Genomic DNA, 14,379 nt, shown 5'->3' on the forward strand with positions numbered 1-14,379 from the left:
GGAGAACTAAGTGGAGCAGGGATGCAAAGATTACAGTGAGAAAGAATGAGATGGTGAAGGCCAATGGGGGCAGGGGAACAAAGTCTCTAGAGCCCGTGTGTTTTGGGAAAGCCAAGGAGGCCATAGCAAGCCAGTTTGGACTGGTACAAAGAGCACCAGGAACAGAAGCCAGCAAATGAAAACACCCCCAGAAGAACCCAGGACTTAAAAATCCTCCTAAGAGCCACAACAATTTGGAGATCAACAGTGGACCCTGGACGACCTATGCACACAGGACAGAACTCCCATCCACCCTTCCCCCTCTTCTTTTTATGTTACACCCAGGCTTGGCCAGCCTCGAGTAGTGCAAGTGTGAGTATGAAAGTGGGTTAGAGCTTGGGGCACTAATACTTTCTTCCTTCATTTGAGTGACCTGGGGAATGGAATTTCCAGAACTCTCTGCTGTTATTTTATTGTTTTATTAATAAAGTTTTAAACTTAGACCCTTGGTGTGCTCTTTCATCCCCTCCCCCAATGATCCTGCGGCCTCAGCCTGATCACCTGATGCCTCAAGCAGATTGGTAACTGAAATCTGTCACACTTGTGTGAAAGATGTGTGCATACTAAGTAATCTTCTCAAGGCCCTATATGGTAGTCAGCAGTCCCTTCTTTGACTGCTTATGTAAGGAAAGATCATGTGTGGAGACAGTGCCCTGGTCTATACTGAGTTTAGGTAGAATTTAGCAGCATTAGGTCGATTTAACCCTGCACCCATCCACACGACCAAGCTTGTTTTGTCGACCTAAAGGGCTCTTAAAATATATTTCTCTACTCCACCCTGGCGAGGGGAGTAGGGCTAAAACTGACCTCTCTGGGTTGAATTTGGGGTAGTGTGGATGCAATTTGATGGTATTGGCCTCCGGGAGCTATCACAGAGTGCTCCATTGTGACTGCTCTGGACAGCACTCTCAACTCAGATGCACTGGCCAGGTAGACAGCAAAAGCCCCGGGAACGTTTCAATTTCATTTCCTGTTTGGCCAGCATGGCGAGCTGATCAGCACAGGTGACCATGGAGTCCCAGAATCGCAAAAGAGCTCCAGCATGGACTGAACAGGAGACACTGGATCTGGTCGCTGTATGTGGAGAAGAATCCATGCAGGCATAACTCCATTCCAAAAGATGAAATGCCAATATATTTGCCAAAATCTCCAAGGGCATGATGGACAGAGGCTACAACAGGGACACACAGCAGTGCCGCGTGAAAGCTAAGAAGCGGAGGCAAGCCTACCAAAAAACAAAGGATGCAAACGGTCGCTCCGCGTCAGAGCCTCATACATGCCACTTCTATGATGAGCCACATGCAATTCTAGGGAACGCCCCACCACTACCCCACCACTCTCTGTGGACACCTGCAAGGGGGAGTCTCACACAACAGGGATGAGGATTTTGTGGATGAGGAAGATGATGATGATGAGGAGGTTGAGGATAGCGCACAGCAGGCAAGTGGAGAATCTCTTCTCCCTGGCAGCCAGAAACTGTTCACCACCCTGGAGCCAATGCCCTCCTAACCCTCCCAAGGCGGGCTCCCATACCATGAAGCTGGAGAAGGCACCTCTGGTGAGTGTACCTTTGTAAATATAATACAGGGTTTAAAAGCAAGCGTGTTTAATGATTAATTTGCCCTGAAGACTTGGGATGCATTTGCGGCCAGTATAGCTACTGGAAAAGTCTGTTAACTTATCTGGGGATGGAGTGGAAATCCTCCAGGGACATCTCCATGAAGCTGTCCTGGAGGTACTCTAAAAGCCTTTGCAAAAGGTTTCTGGGGAGGTCAGCATTATTCCATCTTCCATGGTAGGATACCTTTACCATTCCAAGCCAGTAGCATGTAGTCTGGAACCATTGCAGAACAAAGCATTGCAGCGAACGGGCCCAGGCTTTGGTGGCATTCAAGCAACATCCATTCTTTATCTCTTTGTGTTAGCCTCAGGAGAGTGATATCATTCATGGTCACCTGGTTCAAATACGGGAAATTTGTTAAAGGGAACATTCAGAGGTGCCCATTCCTGCTGGGCTGTTTCACTTTGGCTGAAAAGAAATCATCCCTCTGTTAGCCACACGGGGCGGGGGAGGACCGTTCATGCTGAGCTATTTGCGTTTGGCTGAAAGGGATCTTCTCTGATACTAGCCATGCGGTGGCGGGGTGTGGGTGAAGCGATCATCCCAGAGAATTGGGGGGGGTTGCGTTGTGCTGCACATTCACCCTAAAACCACAGTCCCTCCTTTTAAATGGCCAAGCCAACAGGCTTTGCTTGGTATTGGAAAGGAGGGCGCTGCTGTTTGAAACCGTTCCCACATGTTATGAAGGTTGAAGAAGCTGAAACGCTTTGCCTTACCATGGCTGCCTGAAAGCCAAATTCTATTGCCCAACTGAGCATGTGTGAGGTCTCACACCAAACCGGCAGGCACTCAATATAAGAGGCAAAATGCAACCTTGTAACAAAAGCACATGTGCTACGTAATGTGAATTGCTTGATTCAGTGTGAAATAGTCTTCCCCTTTGTTCTCTAAAATGTTTCTTTTGAAATACTACTCTCCCTTTTTTTTCCCTCCCACAACTGCAAATGTTTCTATGCTCCCCCATCATCTCCGTCCCAGAGGCTAGCACAGATTAGAAGGCAAAAAAACCGCACTCGCGATGAAATGTTCTCAGAGCTCATGAAGTCCTCCCGCACTGAAAGAGCTCAGCAGAATGCATGGAGGCAAACAAGGGCAGAGACCAGGAAAGTGTTAAATAATGTGATGAGAGGAGGGAGGAGTGCGATGAGAGGAGGGAGGATGCAATGCTGAGTCTAATGGACGAGCAAACTGACATGCTCACGCGTCTGGTGGAGCTGCAGGAAAGGCAGCAGAAGCACAGACTGCCACTGCAGCCCTGTATAACTGCATGCCCTCCTCCCCAAGTTCCATATTCTCCTCACCCAGATACCCAGGAATGTGTGGGGAGGCTACGGGCACCCAGCTACTCCACCCTGGAGAATTGCCCAAGCAACAGAAGGCTGGCATTCAATAAGTTTTGAACTGTAGTGTAGCCTTGTCCTTCCCTCATCCACCACCCCAGCCGGTGCTTCCCTCCTCACCCACCCCTCCCAGGGTACCTTGTGAGTTTTCCCCCTATTTGTGTGATGAATGAATAAAGAATGCATGATTTTGAAACAATAATGACTTTATTGCCTCTGAAAGCAGTGATAGAAGCGGGGAGGTCGTTTGGCTTACAGGGAAGTAGAGTCAACTATAAGGGGGTGGGTTTTCATCAAGGAGAAACAAACAGAACTGTCATACCATAGCCTGGCCAGTCATGAAACTGGTTTTCAAAGCTTCTCTGATGCGCACCACACCCTCCTGTGCTCTTCTAATCGCCCTGGTGTCTGGCTGTGTATAATCAGCCACCAGGCGATTTGCCTCAACCTCCCACCCTGCCATAAACATCTCCCCCCTTACTCTCAGAGATATTGTGGAGCACACAGCAAGCAGCAATAACAATGGGAATATTGGTTTTGCTGAGATCTAACCGAGTCAGTAAACTGTGCCAGTGTGCTTTTAAACGTCCAAATGCACATTCTACCACCATTCTGCACTTGCTCAGCCTATAGTTGAACTGCTCCTTACTACTGTCCAGGGTGTTTGTGTATGGCTTCATGAGCCATGGCATTAAGGGGTAGGCTGTGTCCCCAAGGATAACTACTGGCATTTCAACAGCCCCAACCTTAATTTTCTGGTCTGGGAAGTAAGTTCCTTCCTGCAGCTGTTCAAATAGACCAGAGTTCCTGAAGATGAGAACGTCATGCACCTTTCCCAGCCATCCCACGTTGATGTTGGTGAAACGTCCCTTGTGATCCACTAGTGCTTGCAGCATCATTAAAAAGTTCCCCTTGCGGTTTACGTACTAGCTGCCAAGGTGGTCCAGTCCCAAGATAGGGATATGTGTTCCATATATCGCCCCACCATAGTTAGGGAACCCTATTGCAGCAAAGCCGTCCACTATGACATGCACATTTCCCAGAGTCACTACCCTTGATAGCAGCAGCTCAGTGATTGCATTGGCTTCTTGGATCACAGCAGCCCCCACAGTAACTTTGTCCACTCCAAATTGATTCCCGACTGACCGGTAGCTGTCTGGCATTGCAAGCTTCCAGAGGGCTATCGCCACTCACTTGTGAACTGTGAGGGCTGCTCTCATCTTGGTATTCTTCCACTTCAGGGCAGGGGAAAGTAAGTCACAAAGTTCCATGAAGGTGCCCTTATACATGCAAAAGTTTTGCAGCCACTGGGAATCATCCCAGGCCTGCAACACTATGTGGTCCCACCAGTCTGTGCTTGTTTCCCAGACCCAGAATCAGCATTCCATGTCATGAGCCTGCCCCATTACCACCATGATGTCCACATTGCCAGGGCCTGTGCTTTCAGAGAAGTCTGTGTCCATGTTCTCATCACTATCGTGATCATGCTGTCATCGCCGCCTCACCTGATTTTGCAGGTTCTGCACATATTGCAGGATAATGCGCGAGGTGTTTGCAATGCTCACAACAGCAGCAGTGAGCTGAGTGGGCTCCATGCTTGCCGTGGTATGGCGTCTAAGGGAGGAGAGCAGAGTTGCAGCAGAAACAGTGGATGACGATGGATGCCACGAGAGTAGATATTTATACAGAATGATGAGAGGACCTGTGAGGTGGATTCATGGCACCAGGAGAGCAGAGTTGCAGTGGAGGACGACGGTTAGCACCGCGCACATTTCCCGAGGAAGAACACAAGTACCCGGGTGAACATATGACAGACAACATGGAGAAATTTGCTATTGAGACAAGAGCAGCAGAGCAGAGTTGCAGCAGAAGCAGTGGATGACGACGACGGTTAGCAGTCTTATTGCACCGTCTGCTGACAGCAGTATGGCGTCTGCACGGAAAAAAGGCAAGAAACGATTGTCTGCCATTGCTTTCATGGAGGGAGGGGCGACTGATGACATATACCCAAAACTACCAGTGACAATGTTTTTGCCCCGTCCGGCATTAGGAGCTCAACCCAGAATTCCAATGGGCAACGGAGACTGCGGGAACTGTGGGATAGCTACCCACAGTGCAATGCTCTGAACGTTGATGCTAGCCACTGTACTGTGGACACACTCCACTGATGTAATGCGCTTAGTGCAGACATACACAATCGACTGTATAAAATTGATTTCTAAAAATTGATTTCTATAAGATCGACCTAATTTCATAGTGTAGACATACCCATAGGGTATTTTAAATTAGTTTGGGTGCTAGAGATTCAGAGAGCTACAGGGTCTTGTGTGTGGGAAATGGTCTCAAAGAATGGTCGATGTTGCTTAGTGAATCTCTCCAATCTTCACAGCTCTCAAAATGAAAATTAAAGGTAACAGATGCAATTATCAATTTTTTCTTAGATTTAATCCTTTCTACTTTCCTTCTGGAAAGTCAGATCATATTTTCTTTTCCCTTGGCAACCATTCAGCTAAATACCACTGGATAAATTAGCAGTTCACTGCCAAAAAACAGCTCTTCACTTTCACTTGAAAAACTGAATCAAGAAATAGACATTTCCCCCCCCCCCCCCGACAAAAACTAAAAGTTTAGCTAGCTCAGCCTTAATAAAAATATTCTCCCCAGTTCCAGTATATATTCATTTCGTATGAATTACTGTATTATAACAAAACATTAGCATTGCTGCAGTTATGATTGTGCCAGCACTTCCATTATAAAACTCACTTGTCCAGGACTTTATTACTTGGAATTTAAATTCTTTTTCAACCCTATAATGACATTACTCTCCAATTCTACAAAAAAGTGTTGGAAATACACAAGTGTCAAGATTGAAATTAATTGCTTATAATGATATAAATGTGTGAACATTAAATAAAAAATATTGTGTGTGACTGATGATTTCACTATAATACCATTTTTAAGGTAAAATGCAGGTTATAACTATACAATTAGTCAAACAGCTAAAAATTGGCTTTTAGTCATATTACATATTATAAACTAAAAATTGACTTTAATGTAATATTATGGTTTATGTGAGAAAATTCCCATTAACTGTAATTCAACCCAATATTCATATGTAGTATTTGCATTTCTGTGTATGACATTAACTTTAATAGTGTTATATCAATTTTTCTGTGACTCAGATAGGAAAGCTGTGGGAATCAAATATGAACTGTCTGATTTTTTCCACACTAAAACATTTCCCCTTCAGTTTTTATTTGAAAATGAAAAAGGGAAAGAATTATAACTTAATTCACATTTAAACAAGCGTTGCCTGCTTCTTTAATATGGAGATATACCTAACTCACAGAACTGAAAGGATCATCAAGTCCAGTCCCCTGCCTTCACAGCAGGGCCACATATGGTCCCTTATTTTTGCCCTAGATCCCTAAGTGGCCCGCTCAAGGACTGAACTCACAACCCTAGGGGTAAAAGGCCAGTGCTCAAACCACTGAGCTATCCCTCCCACAAGTTCATTCAAGCACATTGACTAAGGCCAAAAACCTTAGGTCTTGCATCCCTCATTGTATGAAGCCTTCAGAACCTCTACAGTCCATTGGTCTCGAAAGTCACAGGAAAATGAAATATCCCTCTTCCCCCACCAGCAGAACTCACATAGCTCTTACCTGTGAGTTACCTAACCTCATCCTCTGTTCCTGAGATCAAGTCCATGATCAAACCATTTCCCTCTTCTAATTGCCATAGAAGATAGAAAGGGAAGCTGGTACTAACATCAGCTGGAGGTTGTTTTTTTTCATGGGCTGAGAGAGTTAGAGCTAACAAACTGTGGAGCCTTCCTGGTTCAGATGAACAGCTTGAAAACATAACCCACATAAAGAAAAGGAGTACTTGTGGCACCTTAGAGACTACCCAATTTATTTGAGCATAAGCTTTCGAAAGCGTATGCTCAAATAAATTGGTTAGTCTCTAAGGTGCCACAAGTACTCCTTTTCTTTTTGCAAATACAGACTAGTACAGCTGTTACTCTGATAACCCACATAGGAAGCTTGAAGCAGTGGCTCTAAGAAGTATGAATTGTCCAGTGAATCATAATATGGTATTATCCACACTTTAAAGTAATAGAGGGAGCTACCTACATGACCTCCACAGAGAATTCTGTGTTCAGCAGAAGAGTTCCTTGGGCCTGATCCTCCACCGTACAAACAAATACACCCTGTCATCCAGGTTAGGAAGAGCGGGGGCTCCATCTTCTACCATCCCTGCTACTTCAGGGAGGGAAGGGAACTTTGTTATCATGCCTGCTCTTCCTAAAGGTAGTAGACCCTCCTGGAGGGAAAGGGTGGCTCCATGCTGTTGGTTCTACCTCTCTGTGAGGGAAGACAACATCCTCTTGCCCACTTGAAATGGCGGTGGTAGGCCACAGCATGTGGCTGTAAGGGCAGAGCCATAGTAGGTTCCTGTGTCATAGTGCATCTATGGCCCCAGGTTGCCTGAATCCAGAACTGATCAGGAGAATGTTTTGATGTGGAGCTTTCAGAAGAAGATGGGCCTGCCAGGTTGAACTCTACCAGAATCTTCACATCAGAAGGGCATACTTTTTCCTCCTGAAACTCCTCTACCCACAACAAAGCTGTTTAAATAACTAAAACAAAAATGAAGAACAGTCCCATTTACCATTAGTAGGTTGCTTTCACTCTTTATGATCTTGTGATAGATACAAACCCACTCTCCATCCTCAAGAAGCATTTCTTCCTTTGTTCTCTAACCTATACCCCTGACACTTTCCAGAGAGACCCCACTATTTTAATTGATTATAAATAAACAAATATAAAACAGTGGGATACAAGTCTACTCATAGTACAGGAACCTCCAATGACCATTCACTATTGCAGTGTTCTAACTCTTATATCTTTTGCCTCCACATATTATCCCTTCTTGAACTTTGTCTAGTTTAGACCTTGAAGTCTCTAATCTTTCTGTAATGTTATACCTACCTATAGAAAAATAAAATATTAAAGAACTAATACATTTTGTAATATTTTTAAAAGTTAGTTGCCCTGAGTTTCTTAAACATTAAAATTAGTACTAAGAATAGAGTATATAGGCACATTAAAATACTATAATGTGTTTATCATAATATATAAAAAGAAATTAAACACTGCTTTGAATGGAACCCTACAAGCACTGATCTGGCATTCATGCAGTCAAGATGATAAAGTACCCAGTTTGAGGAATTGGGAAAGCAGCTGGGTTTTATATCTTGTTGAAGCTAATTGAGGGTGGAGTAATAGAAGGTCTTAGTTCACCTGTGGGCTGGTTAAGGATTTGCTTGCAGTTTTAAAAGCCTCATTTGGGGATCATAGGGAGAATTAGGGTGTTCAAAGGGAGAAGGGTAGTCTGTCAGTCTATCTGTTGTAGGATTACTGTGTAAAGATAAAAAGAAAAGAAGAACTTGTGGCACCTTAGAGACTAAAAAATTTATTTGAGCATACGCTTTCATGAGCTACAGCTTATGCTCAGATAAATGTGGTAGTCTCTAAGGTGCCACAAGTACTCCTTTTCTTTTTGTGGATACAGACTAACACGGCTGTTACTCTGAAACCTGTGTAAAGATATATTTTCTAGAATCTTTTTTTCCTTTTCTGAGATTTTTTTTCCCTAAAGTGATACCCTCTAGAAACATTTTCTTTTGTAATGTTTTACCTAGAGAAGCAACTTTTATAGGCTCTATTACCTTTAAAAAGGCTGGCTTAAATCTTACTAGACTTTGTTTCCAAGTTTACCTCAAAGTGGGAGTTAATATAGAAGAACTTCAGCCCAAAGAAAGAGTACTGTGTGTGTGTAAGGTGGTAATGGGGGAAGAGGACCCTATAAGATCTTGAAATTAAGGTTTGAGTACCTGGTTCTACAAGTCTTACTCTGATGAGAGTAGCTCCTTTAAATCATCAAAACATCAGATGTGCTTTCTTGACCATAATTACAATATTGCTGATGAAACTATAATATCTGTCTCTAAACTTGCAAATTGCGGATCCCTTTTAAAGCAAGATTTAAACTATATACTTTTAGTTTTATTTCCTTAAATTTTGTCTCCTAGACAAAGATATTCTAAATCTTCAATACTTCCCATGAGGCTGAAATAAAAGCTACAAGGCTTATATGGTGGTGGCTGTTTATTTTTTGTATTACTGTGGCACCTAGGACACCTAGTCATTGACTAGGATCTTAGTATGCTAGGGACACCAAACAGAAAGATGGTCCCTACACCAAAGAGTTTACAATTGTTATCCAAAAGGCAAAGATTTTATGCTGAACAAAAGTAACAAATTAAGTCCCAGGCATTAAAATGTTTTCTGTTATGGCTTTGTGTGCCAGAGGTAGACAGAGGAAGGACCTTCCACTGCAATCAAGAATGCCTTGGGGATATAAAGGCAGTACACTTAGAAGCAGTGTTTTGCTCCTCCTGTACAGAGTACTCTGCTCCCCTAAATGTTGTTCTGTGGTCACAGAACAACAGGGAAGGTATCCAAGTTCATGCCCCACCCTACATTCAAGACGTGATCTCTGGAGCCTGAAGTGCTGCTGTTAGTGGAGGCTGGCTTCCTTTTATTGCTCCTGGGGCCTGATTTTCAGAGGAGGAAAGCATACAAACACGCTGCTGAAATCAGTTATAGTAAAGGGTGTTCAGTGCTTCTGAAAATCATGCCCCTGGAGTGCTAGCAATCAAAGCATAGCTGCCTATGATGTGTGCTAGCAGGAGAATGGGACTCATTGGGCCCTCCATGTGTTAGCACACCCAGGCCTAGAGCTGTCTAAAGACAGTCTTCCAGGATGAGTGATATTCGGGCAGCTGTTTCTTCTTCCTGTGGTCATGGTAAAGCTGCATGCGTGGAGGCAAGTAATTATCTTAGTTAGATTCAGGAAAGAATCAGACAGTTCACAAAAGAAACAGATACATAGCCACAGCAGCAGTATTTATGTCTAAATGAAACGACAGCATAAAATTCAAATATATCCAGTTGATAACACAGCAGGAATATGACATCCAATTATAACTTAAAAAAGCACTAGTCTCTGACAGGAGTTTTAATTCAAAGGATCCTCCCAAATAATCAGTGATTTTTTTAAAGGAAGAATTCTTAAGTAAAGAATATATTTTAATACCAAAGACCATGCTGGCACCTTTTGACAAAAAGACAGTATAAAGAATCTCCCTACAGCAGTAAAACATCAGTAGAAATATTTTTTGATATTGCATAGAAGCAATATGATGCTATTGTCTGTTTGCAGTATCCTCTTTAGTGCTGTGGGCCTCCTTTCACTTATGAAAACATCTTGAACTTCAATAAGTTCAACTTCAACTTCATTAATACTTGGAGCACACAATATAGTGGGTATGTATACAGGGGACATATGGGTTTCATGTTCTTTATCATTGATTTCCTATTTGCTGATATAGCAATTATTAGATAAAAGAATGTGGTCAAAACTGTAATATTTAGGATGTAGGCTGTTTCCTTTAATTTGAAAGCAACCCTGCAGAGGGAATTGCTTTTTATAATAGTTTGTACACAGGGCTCATAATAGCATCAGTCCAGTGGCCTGTGTGCTCTATAGCAAAATGGCTCTTTGCATCCAGGCTGGTGAGCAAATACCAAACTACAGGTGTGCAACAGAGATCTCAAACCCTGGTAATTTTTTCACATGGTACATACATAGGCTGTCTGGGGATGACTGACATTGTCACCAACTCAGTTCTATAGTGCTCTGCCATGGACTCTTATACCTGTAGAAAGTCCTACTGAACTCAGTGAATTTCCACAACAGCACAGAAACAAAGCTCATGTATGCATAATGGTGGAAAAAAGGCGGGAATGGGTGTGTAGTGTGTGGCAAATTGGGGTGGCCATGAGTAGACCTCTGTACACTGATCCTATCAAACAGTATAAACTGTAGTACTACCAAGATATCATAGATAGTGATATCATTTTCATTAGGATGTGCAGGTAAATGAAAGACAGACATACTGATAGATTTAAGCAGCAGGGTACAATTTTATTAAATTAACAGTAGGAAGAGGCTCCATCTCTACGCCCCCTTTCAGATATTAAGCACTTAATTTGGGACAGTACAGTGTTAAAGGGCTCACATCCTATAACCAATCATTTGGGGTAGACCCTCTTCACTCTGACCCCAAGAACTCAGCACATTGCTGAATCATCTCGCCCTTCTGGGGTGGATTGTACCAAGGAGGACCTCAGTCTGAAAAGACTTCAGGTCTCCCCTTCTCCTTTCAGGCAAAAGGTCCACCAGCCTTTTCTTGGGTCTCATTTACCTCTGGGAGTTGGCCCTTTTAGCCTTGATCTGCACTGACCACAAGCTACAAGTTGTGATGGACTAGCCTTCCTATATTCCTCCCAGCATAAAATTCCTGTTTTTTACACTTTTTATCCTAAACCGTGGCTCCACAAAGCTGTGAGGAAGGTGAAAAACACTTTGGACAAATGGAAACAAATTCCTTCCTGAGTCCATAAAAAGGCACTCAGATCTACAGCATCCTGGAAATGCAGTTCAATATACTTCAACTACAGAGGTGAGGCCGGTGGGTGGGAAACTAATTACAGTAAGATCGCTCCAGATGCCTGGGAAGACTTTACACTGAGTAGGAGGGCGGTACCCATAATTTCCAACCTCTGCTGGCCAATGGGAAGCCCCACCTTCTCCCGCCAGGCACACTCCCACATGCCCCTTGAGGCACAACAAGGGTTAGGCTTGAGCATGTCTGTTCATAAGATCTTCCTTCTCTTGGCCATGCCCTTGTTTGGACTGACCAAACTTTAAATCTGATATTTCACAAAGTATTACAGTATTTATAATTATTTATGTATTACTGTAAGTGTACACCATGCTCAAAAGTAGGAGAAATATTACAGATAATGATTTCCTAAAGATGCTGCTGGAGCAGTAAAATAGAATACAATCAAAAGTATGTCTGTGTTTGTGTGTGAATTTGGTGTTTGCACAGTGCTTTGAAGATGTAAAGTGTCAGTGTATATGTGCTACATTAGTAAGAATTTAAAGAATATTAGTTATGGGATAAATCTTAAAACAGTCAAAGACTGTGTGTGTATGCACGTGCCTTAAATCTGAATGGTTTTGAAACATAAATGAAATACAACTGTCTGGGTTATGTGTCCTACTGGCTCTATTACTACCTTGACCTAATTTTTCTCTCCTTTCTGAAACTGAGAATAACAGATTCTGGTTGGGATTTTGGTCTAAGAGATAATTAGCTTTTTCATGTTTTGAGAATATTATCTAGTTGACTTTATGTTCCAGCTCTACAATATTCTATAAAATTAGTAAGTCTCTTCCCTTTGGGTGTGTGAATATAAAATTAGCAATTGAGATAAAAGTAAATTGTATACAATTATTAATCCCTTTGCTGCCCAGCTCTATTCTCAGGGATCCAATTATATTTATATTTCTCCATGAATGGGGGTAAAATCCATTCCTGTGCAGGGGGTCTCACAAGACACTATCAAGCACTTAAACCCTTGTACAGAGGTGAATTTCACTCTGGATTTCTGGAAAATGATGCCCATAAATTTTTAAATGGCTTATTTAAGTAGACTATTTCTTAGAACCCACTAGTGAGCAACTCCCAGTGCTTTGGCTCTTCTTCTTTCTATTCCTAATAAATACAATGGTCAGAACTATTCTTAAGTCCTGTGATGTCTTTATTATGTCTAATGTTATTAACAACACCACAACTAATTGGCATGGAAAATCCTTGAAGAGATGAGCAATTGCCCACTCAGTAATTTCCTTAAAATGCCCACTTTTAAATGAGATCCTAAACTGGTGGGGTGCCTGTTCCTTCCCCTCACTTTGCCAATTGGTATATCCATGCCCAGGGCCATCCCTAGGGGGGCCCGGGGTGGAAGTGATGAATCCAGGACCAATCATGCCAGCCAATCACACTGGCCCATGGGGCCCGGAGCGGTTGTCCCAATTCGCCATACCCACGGGACAGCTCTGTCTATGCCAAAATTCATCCTGGGGATTTCCACTGAAGCCCTTTGGGGCCCTATTTAGTGTAGCCATGACTTAACATTAGTGACTTGTCCCCAGCCACACCTAAACCTGTGGCAAATCTGAGATTAAAATTTTGGATTTGTGTCAGTAACAATATCAGTTCATACTCAGAACCACATTACCTCCACAAAGAAAGAGTTAAGGGGATGGTATGCTTTCATCTGCTTTGGTCATCTCAAACCTTGTTTCCTAGGGAGAAGGATTGTGAGTGAGATTTTCAAAAGCACCTAAGTGATTACCTTTTTGGTTCAATAATTAGCTTGTTAGTGGTCTGCAAGAGTTTGGTCCCCAAATTAGCCATATTGTCAGAACTGTATTAGAATGACACCTAATGAGCACAGGAGAAACAGCTTCTCTGATCAGGTTTACTTTATTAAAAATCTTATACACAAAGCAAACAAACCAAAAAGCACTGTCATATAACAAAGGAGAGAAACATAATACCAAAAATCCAGCACATGCATCACTTATTCATTCTTTGTGGAGGGCCCTGAAGTAGAGGTGAGATGATCTGAAAGTGATCACCAGTCTGGCATACCTCAGTAAGTACCAAAGCACATAGGCCAGGCCACAACCTATATGGTTGTTACATTAACACCCACTCTATCTTATGCATATTCAGCCCCCTGAGTTCAGCCCCCTTGCCTTATCTATGAGTTCTGTACTCTACTAATAATTATTTTAATTAATCATCTACATTACACTTACTAGCATTCACATTAATTGGGTACTAGGCATGCTGAATGTGTGAAAGTTTCACTTATACATATTTCCCAGGAATCTCACAAAATGTCACAACTTGTGTTTTGCTGTTCCTTTCTTCATCTCCATCAGCACTTAACATATTTGCTCACTCAGAGGCTTTATCTTGTGACTAAAGGTCACTTATCTGTTAGTTGTTCATGTCAACCTAAGACTTTAGGCCTCAATTAGCTTGGCTAAGCTAACTGTCTTGGAGGCCAGAGCATTGCTGGTTTCTCTACTTGTGTTACAGCCTTAATCAATACCTATATCCTTACATACCTAAATGCATGTACTTGGCTACAGTGAATTACATTTCCTATTTTCATTGAAAGTCATGGCAGTTGGGTGCCTAACTTTGGGTGACACCTTTGAAAAAATCATGTGTGTTAGTCATTGAAAGTAATTGGGAAGAGATGTAAAAAACTGTGAAAAGAGCACTTTGTCCTTCTCTTTTGGACTGTTTATAGCACACAGTGGAGACATCAACACCACAGCCTTATACCATGAATGCTAACCCAAGAATGCTTTCCAGATCTC

The sequence above is a fragment of the Lepidochelys kempii genome, chromosome 2 (genome assembly GCF_965140285.1).
Source record: "Lepidochelys kempii isolate rLepKem1 chromosome 2, rLepKem1.hap1, whole genome shotgun sequence".
Lineage (NCBI taxonomy): Eukaryota > Metazoa > Chordata > Testudines > Cheloniidae > Lepidochelys > Lepidochelys kempii.